This window comes from Lepus europaeus, chromosome 12 (assembly GCF_033115175.1).
Source record: "Lepus europaeus isolate LE1 chromosome 12, mLepTim1.pri, whole genome shotgun sequence".
In the NCBI taxonomy this organism is placed as follows: domain Eukaryota; kingdom Metazoa; phylum Chordata; class Mammalia; order Lagomorpha; family Leporidae; genus Lepus; species Lepus europaeus.
In genome coordinates, this window is record NC_084838.1 from 69,556,464 (window position 1) to 69,577,215 (window position 20,752).

A 20,752-nucleotide genomic window follows, 5' to 3' on the forward strand; every position below is an offset into this window, starting at 1 on the left:
CTCCTCTTCCGATCCAGCTCTCTGCTGTGGCCTGGGAGAGCAGTAGAAGATGGCCCAAGTCCTTGGGCCCCTGCACCCATATAGGAGATTGGAAAGAAGCACCTGGCTCCTGGCTTCGGATCAGCACAGCTCCAGCCATTGTGGCCATTGTGGAGTGGACCAACGGACAGAAGACCTTTCTTTCTGTCTTTCTCTCTCTCTCTGCCTCTCTCTGTGTGACTCTTTTTTTTTTAAGATTTATTTATTTATTTGAAAGTTAGAGTTACACAGAGAGAGGAGAGGCAGACAGAGAGAGGTCTTCCATCCGCTGGTTCACTCCCCAGATGGCTGCAACAGCACAGCTGGGCTGATCCGAAGCCAGGAACCAGGAGATGATTCTCCCATGCGGGTGCAGGGGCCCAAGGACCTAGGCCATCTTCTGCTGCTTTCCCAGGCCATAACAGAGAGCTGGATTGGAAGTGGAGCAGCCAGGACTAGAACCAGTGCCCATATGGGATGCCAGTGCTTCAGGCCATGGTGTTAACTCACTGTGCCACAGTGCTGGCCCCATCTGACTTTCAAATGAATAAATAAATCTAAGAGAGAAAGAGAGAAAGAGAGAAAGAGAGAGAGAGAGAGAGAGAATAGTGACATCTAGGTTAAAAGTTTTCTTGGTGACCATGGGTGGTTGAGGAGTGAGGTGGTCACTGTCCCTGGAATAATTAAAAACCTTAAAACCCAATCTCTAGACATCTACCATATGCCAGGCACCAGGTTCAGTTCTGCATGCTGATTTCCTTTTTTTAATGTTTTCAACAATCCAATGTAGTAGGTGCTACTACTGTCTTCCTTTCACAAATAAGAAAAACATGAGGTTATAAAGAACAAAACCAGACACCCAGGGACACAGGTTAAAAAGCATTGACCTTTGTACTTCTTCTAGTTTGTTCTTCCTTGTACCAAATCGTAGTCACATCATTGCTGCCAACGTGAATGGTCTTTGGGGCCTCAATCCATTGATCCTCCAGGAGGCAGAACGCACCCTCTGAGGTCTAGTGAGTGCGACTGGGAGGGGTCGGGATCCACTGGCCCAGTGGAACAGAATGTTCACTGAAGCCTGGGAGGCACACGCCAATGAAACGCTCCTTCCCAAAACAAACCAGTGTGGGGAGATTCTCTTGGGACATAGGTTCTTGGTTTGTGTTGGGGTAGAGAAACCCTGAACCAAGAGGAATTTGGCAGCTATGGAGTTAACCAGGCTCTCTTGGGCCACCCGTCATACTTTTCTGGACCACAGCTGCTTCATCTGCAATAGATGGTGCTTGGACTTCAGCAACAATGTTTGCCAAAGTTTTTAAATTTAGTATGACTCAGAGTAAGGAAAAATTTTACACTATAACCCAACATACATACACATGTACTCCCCTAAAACAAGAGTTAACCAAACATCACCCAGTCCTACTGTGTATGCTCTCTGATCTATTTCTTCTATTTCTATTCACTCACTTTTTTTTTTTTTTTTGGAGGGGAAACCCATCCACCTTGTTGCTATTCACTAAAATGATATTTTAAACCACTTTGGCTGGTGATGGCTTAAAAAAACTCTGAACGAGGGTTAAGCTGCCACGTGTGATGCCTGCATCCCATATGAGAGAGCTACTTCAAGTCCTGGCTACTCTGCTTCTGACCCACCTTCGTGCTAATGCACCTGGGGAGGCAGCAGCAGGTGGCCCAAGTGCATGGAGACCCACCTCATGTGGGAGACACAGATGGGGGCTCCAGCTCTTGGTTTCAGCCCAGTCTATTGTAGCCATATGGGAGTGAGCCAGTAAATGGAAGCTCTCCCCCTCTCTCTCTGTTGCTCTGCCTTTCCAGTAAATAAATAAATCTTTAAAAAGTGGTCGGTGCTCTAAAAAGTAGCAACTCTAGACTAGAGGAATAAGCTCCTGAAAAGAGTAGCCCAATGGTCAACTTGCAAATATTCCATGGAAGAATTGTGAATTTGGCAGTTTACCTTTGGTACCCCCATCTTTCTGGGACACATTTTCCTGTCTTCCTTCAGCCTAATTTCTGCAGCTCTAATTCCTACTGATCCTTATTTTGGCTGCTTTATACTCAGATATCAAAAGTTATTACTAATGGAGCTGGTGTTGTGGTGGTCAGGTTGCTGTCTATGATGCCGGCATCCCATATCAGAGTGCCAGTTTGAGTCTCAGCTGCTGTCCTTCTAATCCAACTTCCTGCCAACACACCTGGGAAGATGGCCCAAGTACTTGGGTCCCAGCCACCTCCATGGGAGACCCGGATAGAGTTCCTGACTCTTGGCTTCAGCCTACCCCAGACCTGGATGTTGTACCCATTTGGGGGAGTGAGCCAGTGGATGAAGATCTCTTTCTTTCTCTGTCTCTTCATTTCTGTATATTACTTTGCCTTTCAAATAAGTGAAATAAATCTTCTTTTAAAAATCATTGCTGAGGGCCGGCGCCATGGCTCACTAGGTTAATCCTCCGCCTGCGGTGCCGACAACCCAGGTTCTAGTCCCGGTCAGGGCGCCGGATTCTGTCCTGGTTGCTCCTCTTCCAGTCCAGCTCTCTGCTGTGGCCTGGGAAGGCAGTGGAGGATGGCCCAGGTGCTTGGGCCCCTGCACCCGCATGGGAAACCAGGAGGAGGCACCTGGCTCCTGGCTTTGGATCGGCGCAGCCATTTGGGGGGGTGAACCAACGGCAAAGGAAGACCTTTCTCTCTGCCGCTGTCTAACTCTGTCAAAAAAGAAAAAAAAAATCATTGCTGAGCAGGCGCTTTTGTTTTTTCTGAAATACCTCTATCTCCTTAAAACCATCCTTCCAGTTTTTTGAGCTACCTTCAAAGGGGTTTTATTATTATTATTATTATTTTTGGTAGTTTTATTGCATATCAGTCTGTAATTTATATATGCATTACATTAGCCAAATACCCCGATAAGTCCATCTTTATCTTTTTTTTTTAAAGATTTATTTATTTTACTTGAAAGTCAGAGTTATACAGAGTTACACCGAGAGAGAGAGAGATCTTCCTTCCGATGGTTCACTCCCCAATTGGCCGCAACGGCTGGAGCTGTGCTGATCTGAAGCCGGGAACCAGGAGCTTCTTTCGGGTCCCACATGGGTGCAGGGGCCCAAGGAGTGGGCCTTCTTCTACTGCTTTCCCAGGCCATAGCCGAGAGCTGGATGGGAAGTGGAGCAACCGAGACTAGAATTGGCGCCCAACTGGGATTCCGGCGCTTCAGGCCAGGGCGTTAACCCGCTGCGCCACAGTGCCAGCCCCTCAAAGGGTTCTGTTATCCGCAGCTAAAGTAGGTCTTCTGCTCGGGAGACGCCTCTATAGATTCCAGTCCCTGAAACCACTCACCTTGACTTTCAGAGTAGTCTCAGGCGACACTGCAAACGATGAGGCAGCGATACTGCCCGTCATCCCTCATTCGGACTGGGACTCGGGGGATGTGGAACAGCGCCTTCCCCGGGGCAGCTGCTCCGCCAACAAAGTAGCTCTTTTCCCTGCTGGAGGACAGTCTCATTTTCCACCTTTTGCAAACTGGCTTTTATTGCTTCAAGTACCACGTGATCTCCAGTGTCAAAATCACGCTCCAGGGCCACATGGCTGCTGCGGTCTACCCTGTGTAGTTCCTTAGGGGCTGTCACTGTGAATAAAGCTGAAAAGAAAATAAGACATTTTTGCCACTGTCTACCTTACATTTTAGTTCTTACAGGGAGGGAGGTGGGACTCGTGCACCCCCATCTTCTGCCAAGATCTGGGGATTCCCCTGTGATCCTTTCCGTCCTCCGCACCATCCATACTGAGCTGGAGGAGGGGCTCCTCTCTCCTCAATGAGCCCCACCCATGCAGCTGACTGCCCTCCCGCTCCTCCCAGAGTGCCCTGGCCAGAGCTTCTGATGGAAGCACGGTTGTCTCTGCCTCCTCGCCTTCGTCCTGGGGTCATTGCCAGTCATTCCTCACATGACAACAGTTTCTCCTTGTGACTTCCCCATCACTATGGTCCCAGACCATTGGGCAAAACGTCTTCACATCCTATCACCCAGACTCATTTTCTTTTCTAAAAAATATTTATTTGAAAGGCAGAGTTACAGAGAGGCAGAGGCAGAGAGAGAGGTCTTCCATCCACTGGTTCACTCCCCAGATGGCCACAACGGCTGGAGCTGTGTCAATCTGAAGCCAGGAGCTTCTTCTGGGTCTCCCACATGGATGCAGGGCCCCAAGGACTTGGACCATCTCCCACTGTTTTCCCAGGCCATAGCAGAGAGCTGGATGGGAAGTGGAGCAGCCAGGACTTGAACCGGTGCCCACATGGGATGCTGGTACTGCAGGCGGTGGCTCCACCTGCTATGCCGCAGCGCTGGCCCCTGGACTCATTTTCTTTTATCCAGAGGGATTAACTTAGATATTTCTCTGTCCAACATCCCTCTCCCTAGCCAGTAGAAATACTAACTGAGGGGGCATCATGGCTCAGTGGGTTAAGCTACTGCTGGGGTCGCCTGCATCCCATAGCGGAGTGCCTGGGATCCACTCCCACCTGAGCTTCCAGTCCTTCTTTCTGCTAGTGCACCCTGAGAGGCAGCTCACATACCTGGGCCCTTACCACCCACGTGGGAGACGCAGAGTTCCTGGTTCCTGGCTTTGATCTAGGCTAGCCCTAGATGTTGTCAGCATTTGGGGAGTGTACCAGCAGTCAGATCTCTCTCTCTCTCTCTCTCTCTCTCTCATTCTGCTTTTCAAATAAATACAATATAAACAAAGAAACTGTTAAGAGGGACTGAAAAATGTTCCTCCCATTAAGAAATAACAACTACCACCTGTCAGGCTTTCACCATGTGTGAGGCATTCTGCTGACACAGAAATGTCTCTTTCCAGAAAGCCAACAAGGTAGGCAACGCTGCTATTTTAAGAAAATGAAAGTGAAGCATAGAAAGGTTAAGCAACTCACCCAAGACTGCACAGTCAGGGTGAATACTTTGCTATTACAGGCATTTCTAAGTCCCAGAAGATGTGAGCCCCCTTATAGGTAAACCCACCGTGCATACCTCCTATTTTCTCTTAGTAAGAGGAAGGGGAAAGTGGAATGAATATTTAATACCTACCTACCCTGTGCCGCACAGTGCTAAGCGCTGTGTAACTTTATCATTTGATCTTGAAAACCCGATTAGGAAACACATGTTATCATTACAGTTTTCCAATTTGCCAAGAGAAGTTTTCTCCAGGACATACAGTTAAAATTAAAATTTAACATACAGTTCAAGTTAAAATTCAGAGTCAATCAGATGTTTGACTTTAAATCTGTAGTTTCTACTCTGAGTAATTCCCAAAACATGAGGCACACACTGCAGGCAGTGTGGGAGATGACTTTAGGTGGGGCAGAATGGAAGCCTAATGGGAGCTGAATTAAAGAGAAATATAAGCCTTGTTCAAGTCTGTTTCAATCCTTCAATGACATATAAATTTCGATCAGAACCCCTACATCTGAAACTGATATTTTCCCTTTTAATTAAACAGGAAGTTGCCAGGCAGATGATAATGTCTAAGTAGAATCTAATAACATGGCTTTAGTTCCATGGCATTTAGTTTTGTTCCTTCTCTCTCTACCAGTACAAATAATACTAGTTTCCCACCTACCAAAGGGCACCTTCTTTTGTTAAAAAATAAAACCTGGTTGATTTAAATAATTCTGTAAAAAAATAAGAGCATAAAGCAGTGACCATACATGGCAAAACTAGGGAAGCTAGCATTTCTATGAATGAAGCATGAGGAACTATAAAATGTTGCTGCATCCATCATTAATGAAAGATATTCATTACAGGGAGGTATAAGAAGATTTTGAGCTAGTTCCTGAGTCATCACAGATAAGATATAATTATACTCAGCAGAGCTTGCTTTGTTCATTTATTCAATCAAATCATACGTTCAGCAGTCAATCATACATTGTAAGCATTAGCTATTTGCAGGTTATTTCATTATAAAATACAACAGGAAAAAAGCACAGACTTTAATGACAGGGCACCTGGGCTCCAATATTGGCTGTGTCAGGGTCAGGAACCCGTTGGCCCAGAGCCATCATTTCGGCTCCGAGTCAGCCTCTTCCTCAGGTAAGTGACTTTCAATCTCCCTCTCAGGACTGGGGTCAGAAGTGGACGAGGTGCTACGTGTGGTGTTCTGGGGGCTGAACTGACAGGCACGCCACCAATGAGTCCCTTCCTTTCAGATCACGTTTGGGTTTTGGCGAAGTGGAAATCTGTATATGGAATACTTGGCCGTTCCTTGTTAGCCAGAATATCTGACTCACCAGGACCGTTCATTCTTTGACCAAACTTCCCAGTGTAAGTAACTTCTGGGTTTCCTGCTGCTCCAACAATTCACATTGAAATTCTCTTCTGACGGGAGTTTTTCTTCCCACTCTCCTGCAAGTCTTCAAGTGCAATGATCAGGCCTACTTAGCTTTGATAATCCTAGTACCTAGCACACAGTAAGTTCCAGCTGAGGCCTGGTAAGTAATTCACAAAGAGAAAGAGGGAACACAAAAGGATGCCCCTGACTGTATTCACTTCTCACCAAGCTGCCCCTTGCTAGAGATCCTGTGAATGGGCCTTCTTCATGGCCACACAGCGCACTTGGCCGTGATCCGCACCAACCTGCACTCTGTTCAAAATGACTGACAAGTCCACAGCCTGCCTCCAGCCCCGTTTAATTCCAGCTAGAACATTAATGTGTCTTTGTGTAGAGATCCATGGTACAGAGGGGAATGCACATGTGCCCAGCAGCACAGGGCCAGAGGCAGGGCTGTACGGTGAGTGTCTCTGTGGACAACGATGCTTATCACAGCTCCATCCAGTGCCATACTGAGAAGACCTTGAGAAATCACTTGTGAAAAGGGATCTTGTGCTTCACAATGTCCTGCAGGATTCCAGCTTGTGGGTTCCGTGCACATTTATAATAACCAGGTCTCAGACAGAGGTGCCATAGTGTTCACATGGGAGTTTCTGGTGAGTCCTTTTCTGATGGGGATAACCTCTAGACTTAAGTGCCTTACAATGAAGAGAGCCTCTTAATATCAAGTCCACTCTTCTCTGGAAGAAATATTTATTATTTCATCAAAAATGTATTAACTGCCTTCTACTTGCCAGGTTCAGAAATTTACTTCTACTCTTACTCTTTTCATAATTCTTCTTTATTACACTTGATGAAACAGGAAACAGAGGGACATAGGGCTTGCAAGGAAGGTTGGCTGCTATGTTTGAGTACAGCAAGAATTAGGTAGACTTTGGGTGTAGACTGGATTGAATTTACTTAGCAAAATTATTTACCACATGATGCTTTCTTCTCATGAGAGAGAGAACGCCTGTAACTTCCTCTGGAACTCCCCTTAGAATACATCAAAACTCCCCTCTTCACTGCACAAGCCTTTGATTAAGGTTTGTTTACTTCTTGCTTCTATACTCTGTGCTGTTCGTGCTGGGAATTGTAGAATAAAGTATGCTACCTGTCAGGCAGGTGACTCTAAAATATTCACAACAGAAACGAGCAATCAGCAAATACGAATCATATGTCTGAGGGACTCAGAATAACCTGCAGATAGATTATTTTCTGGTCTACTTTTGCCCCCAATGAAAGCTTCTAAAACATGCAAAGCTTTGAGCCTGATGACTTCCATATAAAATGAAAAGTCTAGGAAATGCAATGTATTTTTGAAATCCTAAAACATTCTTACTTTTTGTAAATTACAGAGGCAATCAAAACACTTTCGTAAACAATTCTGTGAAGAGGTTTCTCTCAAGCACAGCTGCATGTTAGAATTTCTAGGCAAGAGACCTCGACCTTGGCTGACCTTGGAATCACTTGGGGAGCTGTCAGTCTGCTTAGTGTTGCTATAGCAAAATATTTGCCACTGGTTATTTTGCAGAGAGGCTCATTATTCTGGTGACAGGAATTGTGCAGCATCCTGGGGAAGCTAAAGGGAACTGGTTGCTTGCAGAAATGGCAAGTACATGAGGTGGCCTTGTGAGTATTTGGCGAAACAGTTAAGATACCTTGGGATGCCCGCATGCCATATCTGAGTGCATAGATATTGGTCCTGGATCTACTTCTGATAGTTGCTCCCTGCTAATGTGTACCCTGGGAGGCAGCAGGTGACTCCTCAAGTACTTGGGTCCCTGCCACCCACGTTGGAGGCCCGGAGTGAGTTCTGGGCTCCCGGCTTTGTCTTGGCCCAGCCTCAGCTGTTGCAGGCATTTGGGGAGTGAACCAGAGGATGGGAGTTGTCTCTTTCTCACTCTCTCTCTCTCTCTCTTCCTGTCTTTCAAATAAAATGAAAAAGAAATACAAACTATGGGAAAAAACCACCAGCCTGCTCTTGTCTGAGAGTCTCCAGCACTTGAACCTCTGAGGAAAAACCATATCCAAATCATCACAGATCCTTTCAATGCCCAAACCTTATTTCTGTTCTTTGAAAACTAAATTTTGGGGGCCTAGTGGGGATAGGACCAGCATCAGTTTTTGAAAACAGTTTTCCCGGAAGCTTCCAACATACAAACAGAATTGAGAAGCACAAATGAGATAATAAAACACCTGCACTTGCAAATCCCTTTACCACCTTGCTATTCAGTATTGGCCTCAGTTTAACCCAGGAGCTCACTAGAAACGCAGAGTCTGAGGCCTGACCTAGGGAATCAGGATCTGTGTTTGAACAAGATCAAGGTGATTCATTTGCACTTTAATGTTTGAGAGGCAAAATTATAACACTGGTCTGCATTTGGACTCTCATGGGGAGGTAGAGTAACTACTAGAATTTCTTTTTTTATTTTTTATTTTTTATTTTTGACAGGCAGAGTGGACAGTGAGAGAGAGAGAGAGACAGAGAGAAAGGTCTTCCTTTGCCGTTGGTTCACCCTCTAATGGCCGCCGCGGTAGCGCGCTGCGGCCGGCGCACCGCGCTGTTCCGATGGCAGGAGCCAGGTGCTTATCCTGGTCTCACATGGGTGCAGAGCCCAAACACTTGGGCCATCCTCCACTGCACTCCCTGGCCACAGCAGAGAGCTGGCCTGGAAGAGGGGCAACCGGGACAGGATCGGTGCCCCGACCGGGACTAGAGCCTGGTGTGCCGGTGCCGCAAGGCGGAGGATTAGCCTGTTGAGCCACGGCGCCGGCCTTACTAGAATTTCTTAAACATCATGCGCCAGTCACCACTGAAGGAACCCTTACATTATCATTATTATTATTATTTGGACAGGCAGAGTGGACAGTGAGAGAGAGAGAGACAGAGAGAAAGGTCTTCCTTTGCTGTTGGTTCACCCCCTCAATGGCCGCTGAGGCCAGCACACCATGCTGATCCGAAGCCAGGAGCCAGGTGCTTATCCTGGTCTCCCATGCGGGTGCAGGGCCCAAGCACTTGGGCCATCCTCCACTGCACTCCCGGGCCACAGCAGAGAGCTGGACTGGGAGAGGAACAACCGGGACAGAATCTGGCGCCCTGACCAGGAATAGAACCCGGTGTGCCGGCACCGCAGGCAGAGGATTAGCCTATTGAGCCGCAGAACCGGCCAGAACCCTTACATTATCATCTCATTTGATGTTCCCAACAACTCTGGAAGGTAGGAGTTACCACCTCCAGCTTACAGAGAGAAAAACTCAGCCTTTCAGAAGCAACACAACTTGTTGAAGGTCAAAGAGTGGGAGCCATGGAACTGGAATTCATATTCATCTCTGTACGCTCAATGCACACTCACATCGTACACCCAGGGACTCTACGATAGGACAACATCTCCCTGGAATGTGCATACTCCATCCGTAAATGCATATGCTTGTTCGCACTCTGCTAAGAAAGCGATGTTTTAGTTTCCATTTCATGTGCCACATGTTTATTAAATGAAGCCTCAAACTAGCATTGAAATTCTGAAGTTACCAGACAAAAGGGACAACTGGGAAATTTCCACAAGCATGAAGTTAAGCAGACAATGCAGGCTCTCCTATTCAGTCCGAGCCTTTACACACACTAAAGGGCAACAGATTTGGCAAAAGCATGAAAAATCCATAAATGCAAGTCTTTTCAGCACACTACAGCAGCCAACTTGAATAAGGCTGGACTCTTTTGAAAATTCTTGGGGGAACTTGGCATTTTACTTGCAATCAGGCATCAATAGGAGTCAGCACCTGTCACATCTCCAGGAAACACAAAACAAATCATTTGCATTACCTCCCAAGATAGCTTCCTCTTTAAACTAATTTTACACTTTTTTTCCATTTTACAACAGAAGCTTAAATTTTTTTTCAGACTTCTCACAGAATATACCTGAAAGCTGGGGGTCAGTATGGCTTTATACAGTTTTCAGAGAAAACTCTGAAATTCTCAATTCAGAACAAGTTCCTGCCCTTTGCTCCCAACTTGTGCGCTATTCTGTGCAGGGCCACTGCATGGAGACATCTCCTACCTTAGCAACCCTTTCCTGGGGCTGGCACTGTGGTGTAGTGGATTAAACTGCCACCTGCAGCACTGGCATCTCATATGGGCGCTGTTCAAGTTCCAGCTGCTCCGCTTCCAATTCAGTTCCTTGCTAATGTGCTTGGAAAAGCAGCTGAAGATGGCCCAGGTCTTTGGGCCCCTGGGGAGACCCAGAAGAAGCTCCTGGCTCCTGGCTTCAGACTGGTCTAGCTCCAGCCATTGAGGCCACTTGGAGAGTGAACAAGCAGATGGAAGATTCTCTCTCTCTCTTTTTTTAAAGATTTATTTGAAAGATAGTTACAGAGAGAAAGGTCTTCCATCTGCTGGCTCACTCCCCAGATGGCTGCAATGGCCGAAGCTGCGCTGATCTGAAGCCAGGAGCCAGGAGCTTCTTTCAGGTCTCCCATGTGGGTGCAGGGGCCCAAGGACTTGGGCCATCCTTCGCTGCTATCTCAGGCCACAGCAGAGAGCTAGATCGGAAGAGGAGCAGCCGGGACTAGAACTGGTGCCCATATGGGATGCTGGCGCTTCAGGCCAGGGCTTTAACCCATTGCGCCACAGCGCCAGCCCCTGGAAGATTCTCTATCCCTCTGCCCCCCCCCCCCCATAATTCTGCTTTTCACATAAATAAAATAATCTTAAAAAAGAAAAAGAAACCCTTTCCCCAACCTGATTCTTCTCTTTTCTATGTCTCAGCAGTCAGCAAAAGTAGCTTTGCAGATGACTGTAGGCCAAACAGAAAGATGTAGAGTGGCTTCTGCCCCAGGCATCACCATGGTTATGCACCATCTGGTTTTCATCCACCTCTCAGGGATGAGAAAGAAGCACCAACAAAAGATGACTGGGGCCAACACTGTGGCGTAGCAGGTGAAGCCACTGCCTGCAGCGTCTGTATCCCATATGGGCTCTGGTTCAAGTCCCAGCTGCCCCACTGCCGATCCAGCTCTCTGCTATGGCCTGGGAAAGCAGTAGAGGATGGCCCAAGTCCTTGGGCCTCTGCACCTGCATGGGAGACCTGGAGGAAGCTCCTGGCTCTTGGTTTCAGATCAGTGCAGCTTGTGGCCATCTAGGGAGTGAACCAGTGATCAAAGACCTCTCTCTGTCTCTCTCTCTCTCTCTCTCTCTCTGCCTCTCTGCCTCTCTGTAACTCTGACTTTCAAATAAAAGAAAGAAAGGAGGAAGGAAGGAGGGAGGGAGGATTGTAGTTGTTTCTTCTTTCAAGACATGGCGTGGTGAAAAAACAAATATTTGTCCTTAAATGTATATAGGTTACAAGATGTTCTTAGGTTTTGAAGTGAAAATATAAGATTAAGGGGCCAGTGCTGTGGCTCACTTGGTTAGTCCTCCACCTGCGGCACCAGCATCCCATATGGGTGCCGAGTTCTAGTCCTGGTTGCTCCTCTTACAGTCCAGCTCTCTGCTGTGGCCCGGGAAGGCAGTGGAGGATGGCCCAAGTGCTTGGGCCCTGCACCCGCATGGGAGACCAGGAGGAAGCACCTGGCTCCTGGCTTCAGATCGGCATAGCTCCGGCCATAGCAGCCATTGGGGGGTGGGGGTGAACCAACAGAAGGAAGACCTTTCTCTCTGTCTCTCTCTCTCACTCCTAACTCTGTCAAATTAAAAAATAAAATAAAATATAAGATTAAAAGCAACTTTCATGCTACAGTAATCAAGGGAGTGTGATACTGGCAGAAGAATATGCAGATAGATCAATAGAACAAAATATTACAGAAGGAGACCCTTACAAATATGATCCATTGATTTTTGACAAAGGTTCAAGGCCAATTCTATGGAGGAAAGACAGATGTCTCAACAAATGAGGCCAGATCAGCTAGGCGTTCATATGCAAAAATTGAATTAATCCCAACCTATACTTCATACCCCATATGAGTAATAATTCAAAATAGAGCATAAACCTAGGGGCCTGCATCGTGGCACAGTAGGTTAAACCTCTATCTGCTACGGTGGCTTTCTGAATTGGAATGCCAGTTCTAGTCCCGGATGCTCCATTTCCAATCCAGCTTTCTAATAAGGCACCTCAGAAAGCAGTGAATGATGGCCCAAGATGGAGCTCCTGGCTCCTGGCTTCAGCTTGCCCCAGGCCTGTCTACTGTGGCCACTTGGGGACTGAACCAGTGGATGAAGATCTTTCTCTGTCTCTCCCTCTCTGTAATTCTAACTTTCAAGTAAATACATAAATCTTTAAAAACAAATGCTGTTAAAAGAACATAAAGACAAGCTATAAACTGGGAAAAATATTTACAAATCACATATCTGATAAAAAAAAACTTATAACAGGAATATTTAAAGAACTCTCATGGGGCTGACACTATGGCACAATAGGTTAAAGCCCAGGCTTGCAGCGCTGGCATCCCATAAGGGCACTGGTTCCAGTCCTGGCTGCTCCACTTCCCATCCAGCTCTCTGCTATGGCCTGGGAAAGCAACAGAGGATGGCCCAAGTGCTTGGGCCTCTGCACTCATGTGAGAGACCCAGAAGAAGCTACTGGTTCCTGGCTTCAGATTGGCTCAGCTCTGGCTGTTGTGGCCATTTGGGGAGAAAACCAGCAGATTGAAGACTCTCTCTCTTTCTCTCTGCGTGTGTGTGTGTGTGTAATTCTTTCAAATAAATAAAATAAATCTTAAAAAAAAAGAACCTTCACAATCTCATAGTAAGAAAATAAACAACCCAATTGGAAATGGTCAAATGAGAGGCCAGCATTGTGGTGCAGTGAGTTAATCTACTGCCTGTGATTCCTGCAAGCATTTGAGCAACGGATCGAGTCCCGCTGCTCTACTTCCAATCCAGCTCCCTGGTAATGTGTCTGGGAAAGCAGCAGAATGTGGTGAAGGGCTTAGGCCCCTGCTACCCACATGAGAGGCCCGGATGGAATTCCAGGCTCCTGGCTTCATCTTGCTCCAGTCCTATCCCTATCCGTTGTGGCCTTTTGAGGAGTTAGACAGCAGATGAAAGATCTCCTTCTCTGTGCCTCTCAACTAAATAAAATAAATATTTTTTTAAAAAAGAAAATGGTTAAATGAATAGGATACACATGTCATCGAAAAAAACGGATAGCCAACAAACACACAATATGCTTGACATTGTTAGTCATTAGAAAAATGCAAATTAAATAATGAGCTAGTTCTACACACCTATTAGGATGATGTAAAATGAGAAAATAATATCAATACCAAATGCTAGCAAGGATGAGGAACAACTGAAATGCTCATATATAGCTGGTAGGGATGCAAATTTGGTAATTTCCTATAAGTTTAAATATAATTACCACATGATCTAACAATCTTATTCCTATGAAAATGTATGTTCACACAAAAACTTATATGCCAATGTTGATAGCCACTTTATAATCACCAAAAAATGGAAGACAATTCAAATTTCCTCCAGCTAGGGAATGGACAAGCAAAATGTAACACATACAGCCAATGCAATACCACTCAGCAACAAAAAGGAGTGAGCTACTGACACATGTAAAAGTAAGGATGGGTCTCAGTACATTATGCTATGTGAAAGAAACCAGATAGAAAAGAGGAGCAAGTGGATGATCCTATTTCTGTTACATCCTGGAAAAGTTAACACTGTAAGGACAGAGAAACCATCTGTGGGTTTCCAGGTTGAAGAGCTAGCAGAGAATTTGCTCTGCTTGGCAAGGGATGGGGCTGCTCTGGATTTTGTTTGTGGTGGTGGTTATGTGACTATACATTTGTCAGAACTCATAGGCCTTTGGGGGCTGGCATCCTGGTTAAGACCTGGGAAGCAATAGATGGCAGCTTAAGTGCTTGGGCCCCTGCCACTCATGTATGAGACCCAGATAGAGTTCTGGGCTCCTGGATTCAGCCTTGCCCAGCCCTGGCTGTTCAGCCATTTAGAAAGTGAGCCAGTGCATAGAAGATCTATCTCTGTCCCTGTCACTGCATTTCAAATATATAAATAAATAAATCTGAAAGCAAAATAATGGGCTTTTTAGTGAAAGAGTAAATTTTACTATATGTAAATGTAATATATTTTTAAAAATATTTATTTATTCACTTGAGATACAGAGTTACAGAGAGAGAGAGAGAGAGAGCGAGAGAGAGAGAGGGAGAGACAGAGAGAGGTCTTTCATCTGCTGATTCATTCTCCAAATGGCCACAACAGGTAAAGCTGGGCTGATCCAAAACCAGGAGCTTCTTCCAGGTCTTCCACGTGGGTGCAGGGGCCCAAGCACTTGGGCCACCTTCTACTGCTTTCCCAGGCCATCAGCAGGGAGCTGGAGCAGAAGAGGAGCAACTGAGACTTGAACCAGTGCCAATATGGGATACCGGCGCTGCAGGAGGATGTTTAACCTACTATGTCACAGTGTCAGCCCCAATAAATATTTTAAATGATATGAAAACGTTTCCTTTCACTTCAAACTTCAAATTATTGTATAGGCAATACAATTGAGTAGCCAGAGAGCTTAGAAGTAAGGAGACAGTCCAAGATTACTGGTTTGCTTGTCATATTCAGTCAACTTTCACATCTTTAAGAGGTACGCATTTTTTTCAAGCATTAATCCAGAAAAAATTGAAATAACAATAACATCCAACAATAGGTGACTGATTAAATATCCATGAACCATGAACCAGCACTCATATGGGATGCCAGCACCATAGATCGAGGCTTAATCTACAATGCCACAGCACTGGCCTCTAAGATTTGTTTTAAAAGTAATCTTTACTAATTTCTTTTATGGGAAAAAAAAAAAAAAAGGGCACGGGCTGGAGTTGTGGCACAGCGGGTTAAGCTGTTGCTTCCGATGCTGGCATCCTTTATTGGAGTGCTTGTTCAAGTCCTGGCTATAACACTTCTGTTCCAGCTCCCTGGTAAGGGGGGGAGGGGGGGCAGGCAGCACACAATAGCTCAAGAATTTGGCCCCTGCCACCTATGTGGAAGACCCGGATGGAATTCCTGGCTTCTGGAATTTGTGGCCATTTAGGGAGTAAACCAGTGGATGGAAGATCTGTCTGTCTCTTTGCCTATCAAGTAGATGAAAATAAACATTTTTCTGTTTAAAAAGATGAAAATAAACATTTTTCTGTTTAAAAAGAAGGAAATGGCCTTCCCTTGTGGAAAGAGCCAGTGAGGCATTAAAAAAGTGCTGTCCCTTGCTATCCAAATTCACTTCTTTCCTAAAACACAAAACCCCCCAAAAAACAAAACCAAAAATGCCAGGGGCTCAGTGATTTTAAGCAACAAACCCACAGAGGTTGCACAATCCCCAGTTTCTCTTTGGCCCCTGCCCTGTCAGGGGATGGGGAACTGCAGTTCAGACTTTCCTTCGGACCCTGGTTTCCCTTACCCTGTTATGGAAACTTGAAGCTCTTTGGTAGCAATCAGCTGTTTGTCCCCTTGGCAAGTCTCTAAAATCTCAGCCAGCCATGGTTGCTCGCAATGGGAGGATTTGTTCCTTCAGCTGGCACAGAAGGGAAGCGCAGGAGTAGGCAGCATACTGGGGTTTGTACTGAAGAAGGCGCCTACTCTATGCTTCTAGTGCCAGGCCAGGTTGGGCAGCCCAAAGGAGGGAGAGAAGTGTGCCTGGGAAAGGAGTACCCTGGGACCACCCGGAAGGGAGGTGAAAGCTAAGTGCCAAAGCGCTACCTCTTAAACACGGGCAGGACATTGGATGCTTCCCCTGGCATTAGGACCGCTATCATTGTGGACCTAAGGCCTCGTCCCCACCTCGGTCTTCATCTCCTACCTCCTGATATTTGCCGAAAAGAACACAGTCACCGTGCTGACTGCACACTCGAGTGACCTGAACTCCCTCCCCTGGAGGAGAACCAGCGCTGAAACTGCTTCCCTTCGTGCCCATCACTTCCTGTAGAAGTCCTTCTGTGAGGCCAAAGGCACAGCCGTCAAGTTCATGGTTCATTTAGACTTTAGGAAGACTCCGAGTTTTCACTTCAAGTAACCCGCAATAAGCTGTGAGTCATCAATGGCTGCTCAATGTTGTGTTCTGAAAGAGGAACTCAGAGTGGGTATCTGGCATAGCAGTGAACATGCCACTTGGGATGCCTGCATCTCATGTTGGAGTGTCTGGGTTCAAGTTCTAGCTCTGCTTCCCATCCGGCTTCCTGCTCATGTGCACCCTGGGAGGCAGTGGGGATAGATCAAGTACCTGGGTCCTTGCCACCCACATGGGAGATCCACACTGAATCCTTGGTTCCCAAATTAGGTCTGGCCCAACCTGGCTGTTGGGTGCATTTAGGGAGTGAACTAGCTGATAGAACATTTCTCTTTCTGCTTGTCTCCCATCTATTTTGCCTATAAAATGAAAATAATTCATTCATTTAAAAGAGATGGGGCTGGCATTGTGACACAGCACATTAGGCTGCTGCTTGTCATGCCAGCACCTTATACTGGGCGCTGGCTTGAGTCCTGGTTGCTCTGTTTCTGATCCAGCTTCCTGCTAATACACCTGGGAAGGCAGTGGGTAATGCCCCAAGTGGTTTGTGCCCTGCCACCCATGTGAGAGACTCAGATGGAGATGGAGCTTCTGGCTCCTGACTTTGGCCTGGCTCAGCCCTGGCTGTTGCAGCCTTCAGGGAGTAAATCGTGGATGGAAGAATGCGTGTGCTCTCCCTGCCAATACTCTTATATTTGCCTGTCGAATAAATAAGTAAATAAAACTATTTTAAAAAGATTTTTATCTATTTGAAAGGCAGAACTACAGAGAGGGAGGAGGGATGGTAGGAGGGGTAGAAAGAGCGAGAGCAAGAAAGAGACTCTTCCAAGTGTTGGTCCACTCCCACATGCTACTTGGGCCATCTTCCGCTGCTTTCCCAGGTGCATTAACAGGGAGCTGGATTGGAAGTGGAGCAGTTGAGACTTGTAATGGCACTCATAGGGGATGTGAGCGTTGCAGGCAGCAGCTTAACCTGCTATACCACAATGCTGGCCCGAGCAAATAAAACTTAAATACTTAAAAGAGGATCTCACATGAACCTCTAACAATTAGGAGGCCCTTTAGAGCAAAGGCATCCATGAGTGTCCCTGATATTGCATCCTTAGGCTCCCGGCAAGAAGGGAAGGGGACAGCTGCCTGGCACCTCGCTCTGAAGGGAGCTCAGGGCTGCCTTTTCTGTTCAGTTCAGATGCATGTGGTCTGAGTAGTCCTATCTTCTTGTCATCACTCTCATTGGATGGTGGGGACGGACGGATCAATATTCCCAGTCCCTGTTTGAGAGACAGGGACCTTGGTGTGCACAAGCCACCTCGCAGCATACTTTTTGTGGTACTGTAATAGCCAGCAAGCACACTTCCTCTCAAAGCCCTCAGCCTGAGGGCCACGCTCTCACCATTGACTGCAGCGAGGGGCCACCATCCCCTCTCTGTGCCAGGTGCCTCCTCTGTCCTTTCTTATCTGCTGGTGGCAGCAGCGGCAACCGCAGGTTCAACAGCTGCAACCCCAGGCTCAGCGCTAGAGCAGCTGCAATGTGTTCTCCACGTGTCTGAACCACACAACTGAAAGTCTCAGGGCCTCAGGCAGCTTGACCGGGGTCTCATGATTTGATGATGCGCTGACTCCTGAAAACAGGGAAGTGACTCGGAAACAAATCTTCGTGGTGGGGGGCACGAGTGGTGGGGACAGCGGCAGACTGTGGGCGTGGCGGAGCTGGGGAAAGAAGTCACAGGGTGACTGGCTGGAGGAGAGCAGAAAAAGGCTGAGAGGAAGTGAGGCACTGCTTGTCACTCCAAATGAGCAGCGGCTCTTCCTTTTCTAACCGTCTTTTCTGAACTCGTGAGTCGCCCACGCTGCAGTCATCTGCCTTCTCTCTCTTGAAGCCTTCTGTAGTTTCTTCAGTAGCAAGCCCCTGACACCAACCTCGCGCACACCATCTTCTCTAGCTGGAAGTCACGCCCATGGGATTAGGGCTCAGCAGACCAGAGCTATGGTCCCAGCATGCACTTGCTAGTTGACTGAGCAGGCAAAGCAGTGGAACTCTCCTGCCTGCTGCCATCAAGTGCACCCAGCACAGGAACTACTGCTTACTAAGCTCTTCAGTCAGAACAGAACACAGCTCTGATGGGGAGCAGGTAGGGAGCCCCGCCTTGGACCAGCTCCACTTCCTGCTTTTTGCATCCAGGGACTTCTGAAGGCTGAAGGCCAAAGGGACTAAGGACACCACTGTCAGCTATTCTTCGCTCAAGGAGGCTTTTCAAGGGTCCGTGGGTGTCTAGTGCCCAGCTGGGCGGGGGCTGCCTCTGGCGTCTCTCTCTTCACGCGGGCGCTGGGTAGAGGCCAGGGTCATGTTCGCGGCTGCCGCAGAGGGGTCGGCGGAGTATCCGCGCCACGTCATTTCATCATGCTGCCCTTCCCTGGGAGGAGGAAGATCCGCTAAGATCCGGAGAATAACTCCACAGGAATGCCCCTTCTAAACAAGGCATTTCCGTTCCCCATTGAGAACGGCCTGGTTCTCCACGTTATATGTAAAACAAGGAGAAAAGTCTGTGTCTTTCAGGGGCTTTCTCTTCTCTGGCGGCTAATGCATGCATGTGAAATCAGTGCTGTCCGACGGAACGTCCTGTGATCAGGAAATGTTCTCCATCTGCGCCTTATTATGAGTCCGTTAGTCACCCATAGCTACTGAGCCCTTGAAAAGTGGCTAGTGCAATGGAGAAAATACATTTTCAACTTTTTAGGTTTTAGTTAATTTAAGTAGCTACATATCATGGCTCTCAAATTGAACAAGCAGCCCTAGATATTTGAAATAAAATACTCTCAAGGTTAATTGATTTTGATTTAATGCTCGTTCCCTCAAAACACCACTGGCACCCTAGAACATAAGATGGTGCTTTTAAAAGTTTGTTGGGAAATGTAATTAAAAGATAAGTTTAGGGCCAGCGCTGTGGTGCAGTGGGTTAACGCCCTGGCCTGAAGCTCCAGCATCCCATATGGACACTGGTTTGAGACCCGGCTGCTCCACTTCCCATCCAGCTCTCTGCTGTGGCCTGGGAAAGCAGTAGAAGATGGCCCACATCCTTGGGCCCCTGCACCCACGTGGGAGACCCAGAAGAAGCTCCTGGCTCCTGGCTTCGGATTGGCACAACTCTGGCCGTTGCGGCCAATTGGGGAATGAACTAGCAGATGGAAGACCCCTCTCTCTCTCTCTCTCTCTGCTTCTCCACTCTCTGTGTAACTCTTTCAAATAAATAAATCCTTTTTTAAAAAAGATAAGTATATTTGGGTGCAATTTTTTTAAATCCATGCATAGCTTTTTTCATATTATGTATTTTTCATAATTTATTTTTGGAACGCCCTTGTGGGCACGAATGGCCATTTAATTTTTTACGGTTGAGGACAGATTCTGTCCGATTTTCAGGGACTCCAGAGTCCAAACAAAGGTATTCATTTTTAGTGGTGGTGTAAACTGGGAAAAGCTTGCCAAATTCCAGATATAGGAATTATCCAAGATGATGTGGACAACTGATGGCAGAATAGTTCATGAAGTAAATGCTACGGTTCCAACTGCTTCCTTTGCAGGGAACGTTGATGCCAGCCAGACCCGTAAACAACTTTATGAGTCTCTGATGGCAGCTCATGCCAGTAGGCACAAGAGTCAAAAAAACTGTATAGTCCAGATCTCAGAAGTAGTAAGAAATCGCCAAGAAGGCCGGCGCCGCGGCTCACTAGGCTAATCCTCCACCTGTGGTGCCGGCACCCAGGGTTCTAGTCCCAGTCGGAGCGCCGCATTCTGTCCTGGTTGCTCCTCTTCCAGGCCAGCTCTCTGCTGTGGCCAGGAGTGCAGTGGAGGGTGGCCCAGGTCCTTGGGCCCTGCACCCGCATGGGAGACCAGGAGAAGCACCTGGCTCCTGGTTTCAGATCAGCACAGCGCGCCAGCTGCAACGTGCCAGCTGTAGTGGCCACTTAGGGGGTGAAGCAACGGAAAAAGGAAGACCTTTCTCTCTGTCTCTCTCTCTCTAACTCTGCCTGTCAAAAAATAAATAAATCAATCAATCTCCAAAAAGAAAGAGAAAAGAATCTGGATGATTTAATATTCAAGCAACTTAGAAAAGAATATGTTGAAATGGATGTAGTCAGAACTAAATGTTGAAGAAGTCATAAATGACAGGAGCTGGAAGATGTTTAATGAATGCTGCAAAATGCACTTCAAGGAAGGAAGGAAGGAAAGAGAGAGAGAGAAAGAAACAGAAAGAGAAAGAAACAGAAAGAAAGAGAAAGAGAAAGAAAGAGAAAGAGAGAAAGAGAGAGAGAAAGAAAGAGAAAGAGAGAAAGAAAGAGAAAGAGAGAGA

The 20,752-nt window shown here is 46.9% G+C and overlaps 2 pseudogenes; one reads left to right on the forward strand and one right to left on the reverse strand.

Annotated features, from left to right (window-relative positions):
• Window positions 1-3,385: 3,385 nt before the first annotated feature.
• Window positions 3,386-16,152, reverse strand: LOC133771016 (programmed cell death 1 ligand 2-like; annotated as a pseudogene).
• A 2,372-nt stretch (window positions 16,153-18,524) lies between these two features.
• On the forward strand, window positions 18,525-20,629 carry LOC133771017 (protein MIX23-like; annotated as a pseudogene).
• Window positions 20,630-20,752: the final 123 nt, after the last annotated feature.